Raw genomic sequence first — 19,992 nt, 5'->3', positions numbered from 1 at the left:
TTATTATTTTTTCTTTGCTTTATATTAATCCTATGTACTCGTACAGTGGGGAACATAATAATAGCTTTATGGGTAGTTGAACAGATTTTATATATCTCTTTAAACTCTTGTCTTGTTTTCTTCCTGTCCCTGTCCCCATCTCTCATTCTCTGTGTACATTATATTTTCAATATGCAAACAATATTTCGATTTCGAGGTCAAAACGAAACAATGACACAGAGCTAGAGCCCAGATGACGGGAAGAGATAGAGGGTTGCATTGACTACATAACATAACCAATTGGGGTAGAAATAAAAATATATTTTGTTAAACGGATGAAAAATAAATCTCAATCTTTAATTAAAAATATGCATACAAGTCTAAACGATCGACAGAAATCTATTATTTTACTTTTTAGACTTTTATTTAATGAGGTTTTATATAGGGTAATGTGGGATCTTGTTTATTAGACTCAGATATCGACAAAAGAAGAAGAACAACAACAACAGCAATAGTCATATCATAAATATTCAATAGAATAGAAAATAGAAAATAATTATTTTTATATCATCAATTAAATTCTTTGCGGTAAATCATTGAATTAAAAATGAGATGCATGAAGTTTTAAGATCGATTTTATAACTCATGTTCGAAATTTATTTTATTTCCATTAATTTATTCAATGCCTGTGCATTATTTTTGTTTGATTTATGGCAAATTTAATTTTAAGTCAAACGAAAATAAAAATACACTAGTCAATAGCCATTCATACATATAGAAAACGTGATTGCCAACAAATATCTGCAGATATGTCTAAAACGCCTTTGCAAATTTAATTAACGACTGTTACAGAAATACGGCTACTATCATAATTTAATATAAAAAAGTGCGATATCCTGTTCAAAACATTTGCATAGAAAAGAAGGCTGTTTGCCTTTAGCTTATTCTTTCTTTTACCCATTAACGTACCGAATAATTTCTATTCTTTCTCGTGAGCTCTAAAACGGGGCACAACTTATTCGACGAAATTATTGGACGAAATTAATACTACGAACTGATTCTGCATATGTAAACTGCGGTGATGACATCCAAAGGACTATGGGCACTTAGCCCATACATCAGTAGTTACCGTCCCTGCTTTTTACTTTATCATAGCACTAATAAGCTGGAGCGGATGGCTTGAATGCTGAGCTCTTTAAAGCAGCTGGAGATAATTTGTTTAGGAGCATGCACCAAATTATCTGTAAGATAAGGTCGGAAGAAAACATGCTCGATGAATGGAACCTCAGTATTGTTTGCCAGTCCTGAAAAAAGGAGACCCTCTAAACTGCACCAACTATATAGGAATCAGTCTACTTAGCACCGCCTATAAAATCGTCTCTGCCGTAATATGTGAACGTCTAAAGCCCATCGTCAACAACCTGATAGGTTTTAGACCAGGCAAGTCCACAGTTGATCAAATATTCACATTACGCAGATCCTGGAAAAAACCCAAGAACACCAAATCGACAAATCTTTTCATCGATTTCAAGGCCGCATATATCAGCATCTACAGAGACGAGCTGTATAGAGCCGTGTCTAGTTTTGGCATCCCTGCCAAACTCGTCCGTTTGTGCAGGATGACCATGGAGAATTCACGCTGCTCCATAAAGGTTGGAAACAACTTAACAGAACCTTTCGATGTCAAAAAAGGTTTTAGACAAGGTGATGCGCTGTCATGCGATTTTTTTAACATCGTGCTTGAAAGAATAGTGCAGAACTCACACGTCAGCACTAGAGGCACTATCTTTCAAAAGTCCCTCCAATAACTGGCATATGCTGATGACATTGACAAAATCGGAAGAACTCAGCGTGATGTCAATGGGGCTTTTGTGAGTATTGAAGCAGAGGCGGCCAAAATGGGTTTAACGGTTAATGAGGGCAAAACAAAGTACATGCTGTCGTCTAGAAAGGTCATACAACACCAACGTCTTGGTCAAAACGTCACAATCGACAGACGTAACTTTGAGGTAGTCAAGGACTTCGTCCACCTAGGCTCAGCTGTAAACGCAGAAAACAACACCAGCGCTGAGATCAAACGCAGAATAACTGTTGCTAACCGCTGTTTCTTTGATGGACTAAGAAAGCAATTGAGTGGTAAAGTCCTCTCTTGAGTGACAAAAGTGTTGCTATATAAGACCCTTATCATCCCCGTCCTGCTATACGGTGCAGAAGCGTGGACCATGACAAAAGCAGATGAAAGCACATTGGGTCGCTTCAAGAGAAAAGTTCTTCGTGTGATCTACGGTCCCGTATGCATCAAGGGGAGTGAAGGAGAAGATGGAACGACGAGCTGTACGGACTGTACAGCGACGTAGACTTAGCCAGAAGGGTAAAAGTCCAACGACTAAGATGGCTGGGTCACGTAGAGCGCATGGAAACCAATGCTCCGGAAAGTCTTCGAATCCGCACCCACAGGACAGCGCAGTAGAGGAAGACCGCGGATCAGGTGGCGCGCACAAGTGGAAGGTGACCTCACCCAACTTGGAGCGCGAAACTGGAGACATCTAGCTAGGGACCGAGCTAGATGGAGAAGTTTGTTGGGTGAGGCATACAACAACTACTGGCTTACCAAATTTACCCACCAGGCGCTGCATTGTGGCATTGCTTCCACGCGTCTTGGGGAGGATGGTCTAGCTTGTGGGGGTAAATTACGGGAACATTGTTAACCTCTCCTTACCAAATGAATATGCCAAATGGCATCGACAAACCTCGCAGAATTAACTGTCATGTGACTCTTATCAAAGGTTTGTATCTAGGGTATCACAATGGATCTACTTTAATCTAAAAGTGACGGTAACAACACAAACCATCAGCAATACTTTTACACATTATTGCTCAAATAATAAATTAACCCTCGTTAAAAACATTTACAAAATAGAAATAGTTAAATTAAAACAAAACAACAATGTTTAAATACATCGACATTGCAGTTCAAAAAAATGTATGATTCTCATCAAAATCCCTATTTAAATATTAGAAATTCTTAAACACCCAATGAAAAACAGAATCCCGAAAAAAGGAAAGATTATTTGCATTTGATAGGAAATCATTCTTTCTTCCCTCGGTATTTGAATTCTTCCTGAGCAACTTTTAAAAAATGCTTCGGAACCAAATTATATCTTATTCTTTGGCAACTATCTATTGTATCAAATACGTTCTTCAATTCGACTCCAAGAAACCAATGAAAGATTGAAAAGCCTTAAAACTTGTGTCACCAGTAAGAAATTATTTCCCAAATTTGACAAAACAAAATCTCCCTCGATTATTTATTTAGACAAACAATCCTTATAATTGCTTGTAAGCATAATAACAGAGCGCAACTTATTGGGTTACTATAAAAAGGAAATACGGCTTACTACCGCTGACATGTGGAATGGAGCCAATAATGAAGAAGAACAAGAAGACACAGTCCAGTTCAGCACTAAGCACTAAGTTACACTAGAAACAATTTTGTAAGGCAGACACTTCTTTAATAATCTTGAAGATTTTTAAAGAAGCAAAGCTTTTAAATGGCTATAACAATACAGCCCATAATATCATTATCATATTTTTAATGACTCCTTTAGGGAATATTGAAGTTCCCTAAAAGAGTATTAAAATGGATCTATATTGATCTAAGGGTGGCAATAACGTCATCAACCACCAGCCCATCAACCTAACCTAACCTAGCTTTTAGAGATCAGAGTCGCGATAACAATTAAGTGTTCTTTTCTACTTTCAGGTTTGTTAGTGAGAAATGTGTCAGGCTCTTCTTCTCCAAGTTGTTTTAACATTTTGAAACTAAAACAGCCAACCGTATAAACAACAATTTTTCATTGAAAGGTATTTGGCTATTTTCACATCATTTGCTGTCAGAACAGTGAGTGATATTACAAAATTGACTGACTTTTGATGAAAATTAGAAATTGAAGGACGGTGTTTCTTTGGAAGAATTTGGATCGGTCCATTATCTGATTCTAACATATAACCACATGTTTAAAAAAAATCAACTCACTAACCTATATCTCTTGTCTTTAAAGAAATATTCGTAACTGAAGCCAGACCTGAATCAATAAAACTTAACATTTCGATATTCTCGGTATGTGAATCATCCCTTGTGGAACGATCACATAAGAGAGTCGCCAAAAAAGAACCAAAATGATTGCGTTGTCCGAAATGATGAAAGATAATTTTCTCTCGTCCTGATCTGGCAACAACTTTCAAAACGTGTACAAGTCTAAACCTTAATACATCTTTCATCTCTGAGCTGATGATCCAGCAACTTAACTAAGCCTCTTTTGCAAGAATTAAAGAAGAATTTTAAAAGATATTTTTTAAATCCTTGAATCATTCACGTCACTAGAACATAGTCAGTTTCTTGCATCACATCCTTTTACTGTTTACTTTAATTAAACAGGTTAACCTTAATACGCTTCTAGGAATGCCCATCAGTTCACATCGAGCCTAGTTAAGGGCGTACAAAGAAATACAGATATTACTCTCTAGCCGTACTACGCGAATGTGGAATTAATTACCAAGCTGTTTCTTCCAATAGTTGCAATGTTTAAGAACTCAAACTATCGGAACATCGATAGTTCTTTTCTAACCACTTGTTTTTTTTCCAAATGTGTCTTTGGCATATTGAAAATTTATAAAATCCTTTGAGTGTATACCAATTAAGGGACTTCGTTTGTAGTCATCTGCATTCCTTGAACGCAAAATTCGACCAAGAGGGCCAGTTTACTTTTCAGACGTCATTAGTTTCAAACTTGGAACTTTACTTCACTGATATCTACAAAAAATATTCCTCTATCTATTGCGAGTTATATTTTTTAGGGTAAAGGGTTCATTATCAAATTTGATAATGCACCATTTTACACAAAACTTTAAATAAAGTTGTGAACAGAGTTATGAAGTTCAGCTTTCAGTTTAATGAAAAACACTATCAACTGAAATACCCTTGACTTTGTAGAAATGAGATTTTCAATCAACTTTCCAATTACGTTGCCTTGATTGAAATGCATTGGTTGCTGGCCAATTAGATAATGGAAACTTTCCTTTCATTCAAGACTCTTATTTCGTCTGATTCTGCCTATTTCGTGTACTTAAATTAACTGAATGTCACTCAATGTAAAGTAACTTTTGATCGCAACTGGAAAATGAAGAACGGTGTTCCTATATAAACTTTTGATGCAACAAATTGAATCTAGAATAAATAAATTTCAACATTCCGAATTAAAGTTTCATTAAACAGAAATTTTATGCGTTAACAATGCTAATATCTCAAAACTTCATCTCTTTGAGTCTGACATTCTTAATGGTATCTCAAAATTAAAATCTAGCTCAAATCCTGGTCCAGATGGAATTCCATCTCTGGTTCTGAAGCAATGTCAATTCACATTAGTGTTCCCACTACTCGATTCTTTATTTGAAACGTTAGATTGGTCCATGACATTTACTTTTTGAAGATAATATCATTTAAATGTTGACCGCGGCTGCGTCTTAGGTGGTCCATTCGGAAAGTCCAATTTTGGGTAACTTTTTCGAGCATTTCGGCCGGAATAGCCCGAATTTCTTCGGAAATGTTGTCTTCCAAAGCTGGAATAGTTGCTGGCTTATTTGTGTAGACTTTACACTTGACGTAGCCCCACAAAAAATAGTCTAAAGGCGTCAAATCGCATGATCTTGGTGGCCAACTTACCGGTCCATTCCTTGAGATGAATTGTTCTCCGAAGTTTTCCCTCAAAATGGCCATAGAATCGCGAGCTGTGTGGCATGTAGCGCCATCTTGTTGAAACCACATGTCAACCAAGTTCAGTTCTTCCATTTTTGGCAACAAAAAGTTTGTTAACATTGAACGATAGCAATCGCCATTCACCGTAACGTTGCGTCCAACAGCATCTTTGAAAAAATACGGTCCAATGATTCCACCAGCGTACAAACCACACCAAACAGTGCATTTTTCGGGATGCATGGGCAGTTCTTGAACGGCTTCTGGTTGCTCTTCACTCCAAATGCGGCAATTTTGCTTATTTACGGAGCCATTCAACCAGAAATGAGCCTCATCGCTGAACAAAATTTGTCGATAAAAAAGCGGATTTTTTGCCAACTTTTCTAGGGCCCATTCACTGAAAATTCGACGTTGTGGCAGATCGTTCGGCTTCAGTTCTTGCACGAGCTGTATTTTATACGGTTTTACACCAAGATCTTTGCGTAAAATCTTCCATGTGGTCCAATAACACAAACCCAATTGCTGCGAACGGCGACGAATCGACATTTCACGGTCTTCAGCAACACTCTCAGAAACAGACGCAATATTCTCTTCTGTACGCATTCGTGTGGTTGGTTTAATGTCCAATAAAGTAAACTGAGTGCGAAACTTGGTCACAATCGCATTAATTGTTTGCTCACTTGGTCGATTATGTAGACCATAAATCGGACGTAAAGCGCGAAACACATTTCGAACCGAACACTGATTTTGGTAATAAAATGCAATGATTTGCAAGCGTTGCTCGTTAGTAAGTCTATTCATGATGAAATGTCAAAGCATACTGAGCATCTTTCTCTTTGACACCATGTCTGAAATCCCGCGTGATCTGTCAAATACTAATGCATGAAAATCCTAACCTCAAAAAAATCACCCTTTATAAGTCCTATTTACAAAGCTGGTCCAAAAAATCTTGTAACAAATTACCGCGCTATAACTAAGCTCTTTGCAATACCTAAATTATTTTACTATACAATAAAAGGTTTGTATTTTAGTATAAAAGAGCATATTTGCGTTGAACAACATGGGCTTCTGTCAGGCAAGTCTACTTCAACAAATCTCATGCTTTATTGTAAATATGTCGGCGATTCATTAGAATCTGGTTATCAGGTAGATACTATCTACACAGACTTTATAAAAGCATTAGATTCTATTTGTCATGAAATTCTTTTAGCTAATCTTCGAGCTTTTGGCATTCACATATTGCTTCTGAAATGGATTTCCAGCTACCTTTATAAAAGAACACAATGTGTGAAATTAGGGAAATTCTTTTCTAATATCATTCAAGCTTAATCAGGAGTTCTTCAAGGTAGCCATCTGGGACTGGGACTACATCTTTTCAATATATTTGCTAATGACATCCCGTCTCTTGTTAAAAATGTATCTTGTTTAATGTATGCTGATGACATTAACATTTTTTTTTGAATCAAAAATAGAATTGATCAGCAAAATCATCAAAATGATTTATATGTTTTATCTGATTGGTGTGACAGGAATATCCTTCCATTAAATATCACAAAATTTAATGTGTTTACGGCACATCGTATTTTAGTTCCAATAATCCACAACTACCATATATTCAACCAGATTCTTCAAAGCAAGTCTGAGATTCGTGATCTTGGAGTCATTTTTGATCCGAAGTTGTCTTTTTCGTTACATATAGATTATGTAATTGCAAGGGCTTATTAAATGCTTGGTTTCGTCAAGCGAAACTGCAACGAGTTTCCTAACCCTTATGCTCTGAAATGAGTGTACATGTCATTAGTTCGTCCGATCCTTGAGAAGATTGCGTCTTCGTCATTTCTTTAACAATCCTAAACATAGATGTAATTATGGTTGCAACGAACCATTTTCTATATGCATACAATTTTTCAACACTATATGCAATGAACTTGATCTTTCTACACACAGATGTGAATTCAAAATCCAATTGCAAAGTATATTATAAATTAGCTTTAAGTATTTAATTATATTTTTATATCAAAATTGTTAGTAATCTGTAAGATTTATATCTGTAGATGAATAAATAAATAAATAAAACTTAATGTATGTATGTCCATTCCTCCGTTTTGAATTACAAAATTGCGATCATGGTAAAATAATCAGACGTCAAAATGACTGACCCCAAAAAAGGGCATTGAGTTTGAAAACTGAAGAATCTTATTGGGTGTTCCATGGGTAAAATAAATCAATATCTTTTTGACCTAGATCGGTCAAAACAGACATTTTCTGTTTTTGCAATCCAAGGGAAAAATAAATTGATTTATTTTTGATATAAGATCAATTCGTGCCATGATGGTTATTGCGTTGGACTGTCATGCTAGAGGTCTTGGGTTCGATCCCTGCCTATGCCATCTAAAGTCTTTTCACGGGTACTGCCTCTTGCGAGGAATCGACAAATTCTCCAAGAGTAATTCTTGTCTTGAAAAAGTGCTTTCTCAATTTAGCCGTTCGGATTCGGCATATAAACTGTAGGTCCCCTCTATTCCTGACAACATTAATCGCACACAGGAATGGTTGAGAGTTGTAAGTCACTAGGCCCTGGTTCACAGCGGACTGTTGCACCACCCAATTTATTTTTTTTTATTAAGATCAATTCTACAGATATGGATTTTTTAGTAGATTAAGCCACTTTGCACTGATGCTAAAACATCTTGCACACGAGCTACAAACTGCGAACTGTGTATGTTCGCCTATTTTAACTTTTCTCTCACATGAACACATGTCAAAAAGAGTCCATGTCTGAATCAACCAGTTGGCAATTTTATGTTTCTAAGATAAATATAAACAAAGTTTCTCACTTTTGCTGTCAGAAATCTGAAAAGACAATTTGAATGATTATATTACTCAAGAATTCTCTATCTCACAGTATTATTAGTAAAAGATAGTCCTTTAAGTGAAGCATAAATCTTTGACACAACTGTATCGACATGGTTATTCCAAGTTAACCTGTTGTTAAAGAGCAAGCCTAAATTTCTAACTTCGGCAACATATTCAATAATCATCATCTGCGTAGATATGAAACTGATAGTAAGACAAGACAGACGGAAGATCATTAATGAACAATGAAAACAGTAAAGGTCCAAGAAGAAGAAATTACAATAATTACAAAAAAGTTGCCAAATTACAAAAAAGTTACATGAGTTCAAATTTGAGAAATATTCAAAACAAAGTTTATGAAACCTTCTATGATCGATTCCAGACCTCATGTGACTGGGAAGATTATTCCACAGTCTGACAGCATAAACGAAAAATTGCCTCCGTGATGTCAAACAGGTAAACTTGGGGGAGCGCAATAAGGTAAAACGATTTGAAGAACAAAAATCAAGCTTATTAAACAAATAATTTGGAGTCTTGTTAAAAATTAGTTTGAAGAGAATCAAACAACACCGATATTTAAAAAAAGCTTCCAAGTTGCAATTTAAAAGTTGATCGATCGATCTGGGTTAAACTTGTTATAAAATTTGTATTACGCAATTTTGATCAAATTCGTTACAGAATTACGTAACCGTTAAAAGTCGAAGAGCATTTCTGTACAACCAAAACGTCTCCAACGTCGGTATGAGACATCTCCAGCCTTAATAGCATTAAGTATATCCGCAGAGATCCAAGGACGACAACTTCCAGATTTTATATGACACTTTTTCTATGTAACATCTTTGTTAAAAAGATCTTTAATCAGGTTCAAGCAACAAAAGGTACTTCATTTGCAGTCAACTGCAACATGATCAATTGAAGGTAATTTTTTCACATCCGGCCAATCAGATACCAGAAACTTGCCTAATTTTCAAGTCTCTTATGTCGTCTGAATTTGCCCAATGTCTCTTCTATGCAGAACTAGAAACGTCACTTTTATCAAAATGACATAAATGTCACTTCATTGTTCATTGAAAATATTTAACTATTTCTGACAGTTAGCCAATTTGTTAGAACTGCGAACTGTGGATGTTCGCATATTTTGACTTTTCTTTCACATGATCTTTATTTTTATTCGCAGACTGCGACGAATTGTCAGTTAATAATTATAAACAAAACAAGGGTGGTATAATTCTGAGGTTAAGTTGAGCGCAAAGAATTTATTCGTTAGAGTGTGGATGGTATGTGGGACGCGAATAGAGTTTGACAGTTCGTAGCAACCACACTGCAATTCGTTTCTACCAAATTGTTTTTACAAAATTGTCTTGTTTTACAGAAAAAAGAGCAAATTTTAGTATCATAACATAAGTGTCAATTCGTTTCTTATAATTTAAACGTGTTTTTGTTTGAAATTGATTTTTTTAAATGTGCAAAATCGCTCTAATGTGCGAGGCCCTTTATTTTTCACAATTATTCAATTCAACCTTCCTTACAAAACACCCTTTTTTATGTAATTTATGAAAACTTTTCCCTTATCTACATTTACATATTTTCTCTTCAGCACATTACTCAATTCAATTGATCTATTTCATCATCTTCCTCACCTCACCTCACCTCACCATTTGAATTTATTGAAAACAAAAATTAAAAAGTGCTGCATAAACAATCCCACTCCGTCTCTTTAAAATGTTCTATCTCTCTTTTTCTTTTGGAAATGATCCCCAACACAAGCCAAATAATGTAATGCCAAATCCAATAACAACAACAACAAGCAGAAGATGCAAAAAACTTTCATCATCATATTTTTGTTGCTGCCTTTGTAGGGCACCAAACTCGAACTCCACCATTTAATGATTTGTGCAGCATTTCCATTTGTGTTTTTCTTTCTCAGCTTTTCACAAGAGTTTGTCGTCCTCACAAAAAGGGAATTGGAAAACTGAAACTGGTTTGTGTGTCCCCTCACCCCCTGCCCCACTGTGCAAACCCAAAGCAATGAGCAGAGAAAAAGAGTCCAACAAATGACATTCAACGAAAAGCCGGTTCCTGCGTGGTAAGGAGCCATGAATTTACGTCAATTGGAATTGGTCTATAGGTATACCTACCTACCTATAAATTCTTTGTCTTTTCTTCTCATTTCTCTGGTCTTCGGTTTTCGGTCTCCGGTTCTTATCAAATGGCAACGAGGGGTCTCCAACTCGAAGATTCCGGGAGGAAAAAGCAGAAGAAGACCAACAAGAACAAACAAATGATAAAACTTTTTTGGCAAAATATTTTTGAAAGGTAATTTTATTTTATGGCTCCCAATGCCGACAGCCGGGTAGAGTCGGGGTCGGGTTGGCGGCGCAGCGTAACGATTGTTTGGGATGGGAGATGGGAAGAAGAGTCACCGCGTGTCATCATCACTGCCGCGCCATCTAGACCAGCCCCAACCCAGAACTCGTTAATGGGGTTACGAGGAAAATCGATACTCGAGCTCTTCTTCCTCAAAAGCACACCCAACCCAACCCAGCTCAGCCCAGCCCCTCTTTTCGTTTATGCCGGTAATGAGACACCACACTGCTCGCATTCTCACACAATTGACGTAAGGGCGCCGTGCCGCGCCGCTTATGACGACGATGACGGTGTTGCCATGAGTGTGTCGTCATAGAGTTGCAGTAGAAGTGGCCCCGGGTGCTGCAAGAACAGAGGAACACTGAACACCTAACCGAACTCGAACGAACACCCGCTGTCGGCGCTATAACCTCAAATTACATAACTTTGCTTGGGATTACTTCCTCTCGCCGCCTTCGTCTTGCTACCAAAAAAAAAAAAAAAACAGCTTAACTTGTCGTCCGGTGCCGCTAACCGTCGTTGTCGTTGTCATCGTCCGTTGCCCAGTTTGCAGCTTGAAGTTCGAATTAATTAAGCCGCGACGAACGAGTTTTCTTCACTCCCGCTTGTGACAGTGCTCTTCATCTTTAGCTCAGCAGCAGCAGCGGGCTATGGGCAACGATAGTTTCAATCGTTCGGCTCTCGTTTATTGGGGCTGGGGGTGGCTGGCACTTTGCAACTGGAACTAGCACAGTCAAAGCAGAGCAGATGATGGGAGCAGAGAAGACAGAAGTCAGAAGACAAATGGATTTGTGGCATTAAGGTGAAAGGGTGGTTGGTGGATTGACCGACCAACCAACCGACCGACCGACGACTACGATGATGGACTGGACACAATACGATGCCGGAGGCGGAGACAAACGGGTGAAATTGGAAGGAAAGAAGGAAGATAGGTTAGGTGACAGATGGCGAAATGGCATAGAAAATATGATGAAAAGAAACAAAGCACAAAGAGAAATGGAAAAATTGCACTAACCTTAATGCAGAATCAATAATCTGAATCTCGCCTTGCAACTTAATTATCCACAAAATGATTCCTTTTCCTCCGCGAAAACCAAAACCAACCAAAACTCAAACCTTCAAAACTTGCAAATTCGATTTTTGACTTTGATTTTGACTTCTCCTCACACAGCAGCACACAATTTGGTCACTTTCAAAAACGAAATCGAAAATATATTCAATTTTTCCACCGAATGATTGTGCAGAAAATTAAAATAAAATAAAACTCGATTTCACAGGAAAAAGAAGAAACGATTACGATTTGCGAAGCGATTGACAGATAAATTTTTAAGCAGTTTTTCTTTTTTTAATTTTTTGAAGTGTACTCCAAGTCGAGGTTTTATTTCTGTTTTTTTTTTTTTCTTATTTGTCGACTTTTACGCGAACGTTGTTGGAGTTTTTCTTTGTAAATGCAAATTGGATTTCTTTTGATGAAATGCAAAGCAATTTGTTTGGTTCTAATAAGAAAATTGATTTTCTATTAAATTAGGTTTTATTTCGAACCGAAAAAACCACGAAGAAGACCGCACGAATCTTTGGGAATTAGAAAAAACCAAATTCACTTTTTGACGACGTTTTTCCTTTTTCTGTGTGTGGCTCTTCTTTTGCTTTTGGGGTTTTTTCGTTCGTTTCTCGTTTGATGTTTCGATTCGGAAGTGTTTCGTTTTGGTTTTGACAGTTGAAGCGATGATGGGCAATTTTATTTGTGAATTGGGAAATTTTTCTTGTGTCTTGTGTGGTAGCATTGCCAGGTAATAAAATATTTAAGAGATGATGAGGGAAATTATAGGGAGAAATTGTGTGTAGTTTACGATTCCACCACTGGGGTTGTATGTTGCGAATTTAATAATTCAATTTTAATTTGTTATAATTATATACAAATCAGTTACAAATGTGAAGAACATGTGTTCCCTATAAAAGTAATATAATATCATTACTCTGAGGTTGTAAGTGTGAATAAAAATGTTATATACTTCTTAATGACATTGAATCTATAAAATTAAAATGGTGGATTATGCACGTATAATCTAGCGATAATACTACAGATTGTATAGGGTCCGCCATCTAACGTTGTTCTTTTTTCAACTAGTGCTGATTTAACCGATAATTTGTTGTATCCTTCCCCTGAACGAATATGGTTGTGTATATGCTTGAACAATGCTGGGAACATTGGAACAACGCTTAGAGAAGATGACGATTTTGCCAAAAAATCATCTTTACAGATGAAGCTCGTTTTGATCTTGGCGGGTGTGTAAAAAAGCAAAATTGTCGTATTTGGGGCACAGAAAACCCGCACGCATACATTGAAAAGCCGATATACCCAAAACGAGTCACTGTTTGGTGCGGATTTTCGTCCAGAAGCGTAATTGGGCCATTTTTCCTACCAAACAATAAAATAGCAATTGTGTACCCAAATAATTCAAAATTAAAAACAACATAGCGAGTGCCCAATGTGCTCCCCGCCTTATCCGCTCTCCCCATTCTAACTTCCCTCACAGTTACTTGCATAGCTGCTGCGCCCAATGTCTGCTAAGTCATGCAGTGAAGCAAAAGACTCTGTAAGTAATGCAAGATAAAAACGCCAGTTAAAGTTAAAACCTCAACGAGTACCGTTTGGCAATATGAGAAAGCCAACTGGAACGGTCTCAATAAATTCTTCAGGAACTTTAACTGGTCACTATGCTTCCTCTTCCTCGATAGTGACGTGGATTCCAGTGCAGATATGATTACAAACTTAATTCTTTGTGGAATGAAAAATTTTATCCCGAATAGGGTAAAATCTATTAAACCCAAAGAAAACTTATGGTTTTATTCGAGCTGTAAAGAGGTTATTAGGATCAAAAATGTAAGTTTCCGGAATTACAAAGCGAACCCAACTGAGGAAAAGCGGAATAAGTTTAAACAAGCTAGAAAGACCTGTAACGGACATATACGACGCATTCAAATTTTGCATGACCAGAAATTACGGTAAAAAATACTACAATGTCCCAATGGTAGTACAAATTTCTGGTCATTTGTAAAAAATGTGCCCTACAGTACGTCTTCGTCGGTTCTGACATTTGTTTCCAATGACACCCCCTATGTAAGCGCGATTGATAAAGCCAATTTGTTTGCAGCACAGTTTGCTGTTAATTCGATGCTGCCAATGGGTGACATGACTCCTCCTGTACTTGAAAGCGTAAACGATTCTATGGGACGGATCTTCTTTCGCACTAGTTCAGTTACTAGAGTGCTTAAAAATCTTGACATTCATAAATCCGCTGGCCCTGATAGTATACCCGCTATTGTTCTAAAGAGGTGTTCTTCAACGCTGTCCTATTCTATATTGGTCTTTCCTAGTGGATGGAAAACTGCATTTGTCCAGCATGTCCCTAAAAAAGGCGAATCCTCCTCACCATCCAACTATCTTCCAATTGCACTTACATCCTTTTTTTCCAAGGTCATGGAAAAGCTGATTATTTATCAGCTTAAGAAATATCATGAAGAACTGAAGCTTCTTAATAACCGGCAGTATGGCTTTCGTAGCAATAGGTCCACTGGTGATCTCATGGTTCATCTCACCGAACAGTGGAACAAATCTTTACATCGTTTTGGAGAAAGTAAGATTATTGCACTTGATATTTCGAAGGCGTTTGATAGAGTTTGGCATCAAGCTCTCTTATCAAAAATGCGTGCATTTGGTATTGATGAATCCCTTCTTCGTTAGATTAGAAATTACCTTTCGGACCGTTCAATTCAAGTAGTATTGGACGGGTTCAAATCTGATATTCATAAAATAAACGCGGGTGTGCCCCACGGTTCCGTTTTGTCTCCGACGCTTTTCCTCATTTTTATAAATGATTTTTTGTCTGAAACTTCTAACTAACTAAATTGTTTCGCTGATGACAGTACTTGTTCTTCGGATGTGGACTACCAACGGCAGAATATGATAAGCTCATTAAATTCGGATCTTGACAGCATTGTTCAATGGGGAATCAAAAACCGTGCAGAATTTAATGCTTCGAAAACTCAATGCTGTCTACTGTCGCAAAAGCGTAACCCTCCCCCAATTCCACTATCCATGAGTGGTACTTGCATCGAGGAGACTGAACAGCTATCAGTCCTAGGTATGTGCATTACAAACCACTTGTTGTGGAGTGATCACATATTTGACATCGCCAAAAATGCTGCTAAGTGTTTAGGTTTTCTTCCACGATGCAAGAAGTCTTTTACCCCTTCTGATTTGGCTATAATGTATATAGCTTATATTCGTCCAAAACTTGAGTACAGTTCCCATATTTGGGCAAGTGCTCCTATAACCCACTTGAGTCTCTTGGACAGAATTCAAAAGAGAGCTCCAAAAATGATAGGTGACCGTTGTCTAACTGAAACTTTTGAATCTTTCGAGCACCGTGAAAGGTTTCATGTCCTTCAGTATTTTATAGCTACTTCCATACGCAATGCTCTAATGAAATAGCCAGTTGCATTCCTCCCCTCAAAGAATTCAACCGTAATACTCTTTCTTTTAGGAATGCCCATCAGTTTACCTTTGAGCCCAATTTCGGTCGTACTGCAAAGTACAGAGATTCTTTTTTTAGTTGCACTACACGAATGTGGAATGCTTCACCAGACTCAATTAAGAAAATAAAAAAAGGTTCATATCCCCTTGAGTGCGCCTGCAATGTAAAAAAAAAAAATCGAAAATAAGCTAGGAGTAACCGTTACAGTCAATATGGATCGATATAGGGCCATGTTGAACGAATCTTTGTTCACAAAAATTGAAGAGGAGGATATATTAGCAACATTTGGTTTCAACACGACGGTGCTACGTGCCAACAGCCGAAGCTACACTCGATTTTGTACGCCTTTTTTAAAAAAAGAAGTTTTTTGGCGGACCCTATATAAAGGGTGATTTTGTAACTATTATCTTTTTGGCTACATTGGTTTAAATAGCATTAAACCACCAACGCGCTTACTTAGAGTGCGAAATGAAGAAAATATCGCAGCTGTATCGGCCAGTGTTAATGATCACCATCAATTATCGATGCGTCGCCGTTAGTAGCAATTGGGCCTCTGTTACTCAACAACGTGGACAATTTTGAGGAAGGATTTAGGTGTGATGCCTTTCAAAATACAGCTGGTGCAAGAATTGAAGCCGAACGACTATTTTTGCTAAATGGGCTCTTCGAAAGTTGGCCAAAGATTCACCTTTTTTGCCGAAAAATTGTGTTAAGCAACGAAGCTCATTTTTGTCTCAATGGGTAGTTAAATAAGCAGAATTGTCGATTTTGGAATGAATGTCAGGCGGAAGCATTGCAAGAGCTTCCAATGCATTGAGGAAAAGTCACAGTTTGGTGCGGTTTTTGGGGTGGTGGCATCATTGGACCGTACTTCTTTAAAGATGAATCGTAAGGTAACTGTGAATGGTGAGCGCTGCCGTGAGAAGATATTCAACTTTTGTTTGCCAAAATGCAAGAGTTTGACTTGCATGACATGTGGTTTCAACAAGAAACACAGCACGTGCAACAATGGTCTTATTGAGGGGCGAGTCCGGCAATGACATTTAATTTCACGTTCGGGACCGGTCTATTGGTCGCCTAGTTCGTGCTATTTAACGCCTTTAGACTATTTTTTGTGGGGCTATGTTAAAGCTCATGTCATTTGAAGACAACATTAAAGCATTTACTGGCGAGATCCCGGCTGAAATGTTGGAAAGAGTATTCCAAAATTGGACTAAGCGGATAGGCCATTTGAGGCGCAATCAAGGTCAACATTTGCAAAGACAAAAATGTGTGATCCGGAATATCTCTGTGATTCCGGATCCCAAGTAACGTTTAATTTAGTAATACTTTTAGCGAAACATTTTCTGTATATATGTATAATAATTAGATTTTTAACGAACTTTTGCAAAATAGTACCCGTAGCGTGATGGTTAGTGCGTTGGACTGTGCGATCTGAGAACCGCGGTTTCTTGCGGTTCAATGACGATTCCTTGGCAAATGCCATAATCGCCGAGCACACGGGACCAAGTCCCTTGTTAGTGACAAAGGTTGAGCTTCAGCTCATCTTCAATTCAATAAAAAATAAAAAGTCAGCAGGTGTCGATGGTATATCCATCGTTGTACTAAGACATTTACCGATGGAAGCAATTAACATTTACACCACACTCTTCAACAAATGCACTGAATAATGCATATTATCCAATGCATTGGAAGACAGCTGTGGTTCATCCTCTCCCGAATAAGGGAAAGGACAAATCCAACCCGTCAAATCTTCGGTCGATAAGTCTTCTTCCGAGCAACAGCAAAGTTTTCGAAAAGATCATTAATAGGGCTCTGACTAAGTGGGCTGCGGACAACAAAATAATCCCGGATAAACAGTTCGTTCAAGGCGGGTCATGACACAATTCATGCTGCGTCTGATATCCAATGGAATAAATCAAAACAACAATGCACAGGTGCAGTTCTGGTTGATTTGGAAAAGGCCTTTGACACCGTATGGTTAGAGGGACTGAGCAGGCTTGGCATAAGCAAGCCATTGTTGTATATACTTTATGATATGCTTAACGGTAGAAAGTTTGTGGTCAAAAGTGGCAATGTAACTTCTACCACAACATTCTCAATTAAAAATGGTCTTTAACAGGGAGCGGTGAATTCGCCGATTCTCTTCAGCATTTACACCAGCGATCTGATAAGTAGTCTTACAAAGGCAATTGCGTACGCCGACGATCTAATTGCGTACAGAACGGCCCGAAAGGTCGAGGTTATTAGAATTCTCTTGCAGCGTGATTTCGACAAGATTCAGCTATATTGCGACGACGAAAATAAATGTCCAGAAGTCGGAGAAAATTCTGTTGCGGACTCCGTTGGCTAGGGCCACGAGGGATACGTGCAAGAATTGGCACAAGATGGTCATCGTTGATCTTCACGGGCAGCCATTGGCGTGCAAAACTGTAGTGAAGTACCTCGGTATCTAGTTAGATCAGTATTTATATTTCGACAGACATATAAATGCTGCTCTGACCAGGGCCAGAGGAGCCTTCGCTCTGACGAAACGGCTGTTTTTTAGCAGTCGACTTGACTCCAGAGTGAAGGTAATTTGCTACATGGCCCTCATACGACCAATAATCGTTTATGGTTGTCCTGTGTGGTTCAACGTTGCCCCTTCCCAGATGGAGAAGATTCGGGTGTTCGAGCGGCAGTGTTTACGACGCTGTACCGGCTTATATCGAACAGCCGAATCTTCTTATGTGCCTTACTATTCTAACGAGGTCCTATACAACGGGGCTCGAATCAACAGAATTGATAATTTCGTGATAAAACTCGTTCGAGGTCACATTGCAAGAGCTATGTCTTCGGTCAACAATTTAATTTTCGGGGCGTTCTACCCGAACGACAAGTATTTTGAAAGTGCACGCTTGAGCGGGTTCATTCCACCAGAGGCATTCCTCTTTTTAAACAGATGTGGTCTGATACAGGATAGATTGGCAGTTCCGCTAATCTACCACGTCAGACGACAAACCGTGGACAGGCGACTCCTGTACAATCGGGACGTCATGGCACAAGACGGAGCAGAGCTCTTTAGGTTCAGCAGGGCTGTGTCCTAACGGGACCGAACTGATAGGGTGGTATCAATCGGCACTTGATAGTGGGTAGTCGGTATCTGGTTTTAAGTCTTGGCCTGCTTAAATACTTGTTTTATAGTTTTAGGGTTTAGTTAGTTAAAAAAAATTAAATAAAAAACATACAAAATATGAAAAACAAAAATGTTAGATAGTTAGATTTGCTGCTGTGTTCTTGTTGTTCTAGTTTAAAGTAGTTTATAGGTAGAATAGGTACTTTAAGTTAGCTTTAAGTTTTATATTAAGGACCTTATTATAAGTAGTTTTTAAGTAAAAATAAAAAAGGATCTTGATATTATTTTTTTTTTCAAAATTTTCTAATAAATACAAAAGTAAATAAAATTTAAATTGAAGTAAAATAGATCTTATGGCCGAAAGGCATTAGCAGTTAGTGTTATAGTTAAACTTAGAGTGTCAGTATGGGACCATTAAGTTAGTTGTAAGTTATGGATAATTAGGCTAGTTTTATGAATTTTTGTCTAGCTTTAAGATAGGTTTAAGAATGAACTAATAAAAATGATATATAAAAAAAAGTGCGTTGGACTGTCATGCAAGGGGTCTTGGGTTCAATTCCTGCCTGTGCTACCTTAATTAAAAAAAAAAGTTTTCGGTGGTACTGCCCCTTGCGAGGAATTGACAAATTTTCCAAGAGTAAACTGTAGGTCCCTTCCATCTCTGACAACATTACTCGCACACAGGAATGGTTGAGAGTTGTAAGACACTTGGCCCTGTTTCTTCATGGACTGTTGCGCCACCTAATTTATTCATTTTTATTTGAAAAATATTAACAATACACATTTGTTTGAGATACTATATATGTATGTATAGTAAAATTTTGAAGCCTTTTTTGGGAATTTACTAAGCTGATGATGATGATTTACCTAATTTTAAACAATCTCTTAACAATTAAATTAATGGCTATTTTAACTTTTAGCTATTTGCTTCATTCATATGACATCGGTACAAATAATCTTAAAAGAACAGTCGACAGAAGGGTCGAGTCAAAAGTTGGGAATTCCAATTAGTAGGTCCGTTTAAATTTGTTGTCTTTGTTTATTTTAACTAACTGTCAATATTTAGACATGTTCGGACACCATGTTTTTATAAAGAGGTAATAAGCAATTAACTACTTAAAAAAATGAAATTGGGTGGCGCAAAAGTCCGTTTGTGAATTAGGGCCTAGTGACTGACAACTCTAAACCATTCCTGTGTACGAGTACTGTTGTCAGGGATGAAATTAACTACCTAGCAAAACGAAAAGAAAGTCGTTTAGTAAATTGCTAAATTTTTAAGAAATTGTTACCTACTAAAATGTTAAGCCCTTAAAAATAAGTTTATTTGAAATTTCGGGCTAACGATTGTTGGAGAAAATCTAATGATGAAGTTTCTTTTTTTACTT

The 19,992-nt window shown here is 37.6% G+C and overlaps 1 protein-coding gene across 1 annotated transcript in view; it reads right to left on the bottom strand.

Annotated features, from left to right (window-relative positions):
* Positions 1–12,626, bottom strand: part of LOC129940615 (serine/threonine-protein kinase OSR1) — a 132,611-nt gene extending 119,985 nt beyond the window's left edge. Inside the window, exon 1 of the transcript XR_008780720.1 lies at positions 11,970–12,626. The gene's annotated coding sequence lies outside the window, so the exon portion shown is untranslated. The remainder of the gene's footprint in view (positions 1–11,969) is intronic.
* Positions 12,627–19,992: the final 7,366 nt, after the last annotated feature.

This window comes from Eupeodes corollae, chromosome 1 (genome assembly GCF_945859685.1).
Source record: "Eupeodes corollae chromosome 1, idEupCoro1.1, whole genome shotgun sequence".
In the NCBI taxonomy this organism is placed as follows: domain Eukaryota; kingdom Metazoa; phylum Arthropoda; class Insecta; order Diptera; family Syrphidae; genus Eupeodes; species Eupeodes corollae.
This window is presented reverse-complemented; position numbering and strand designations above follow the sequence as displayed.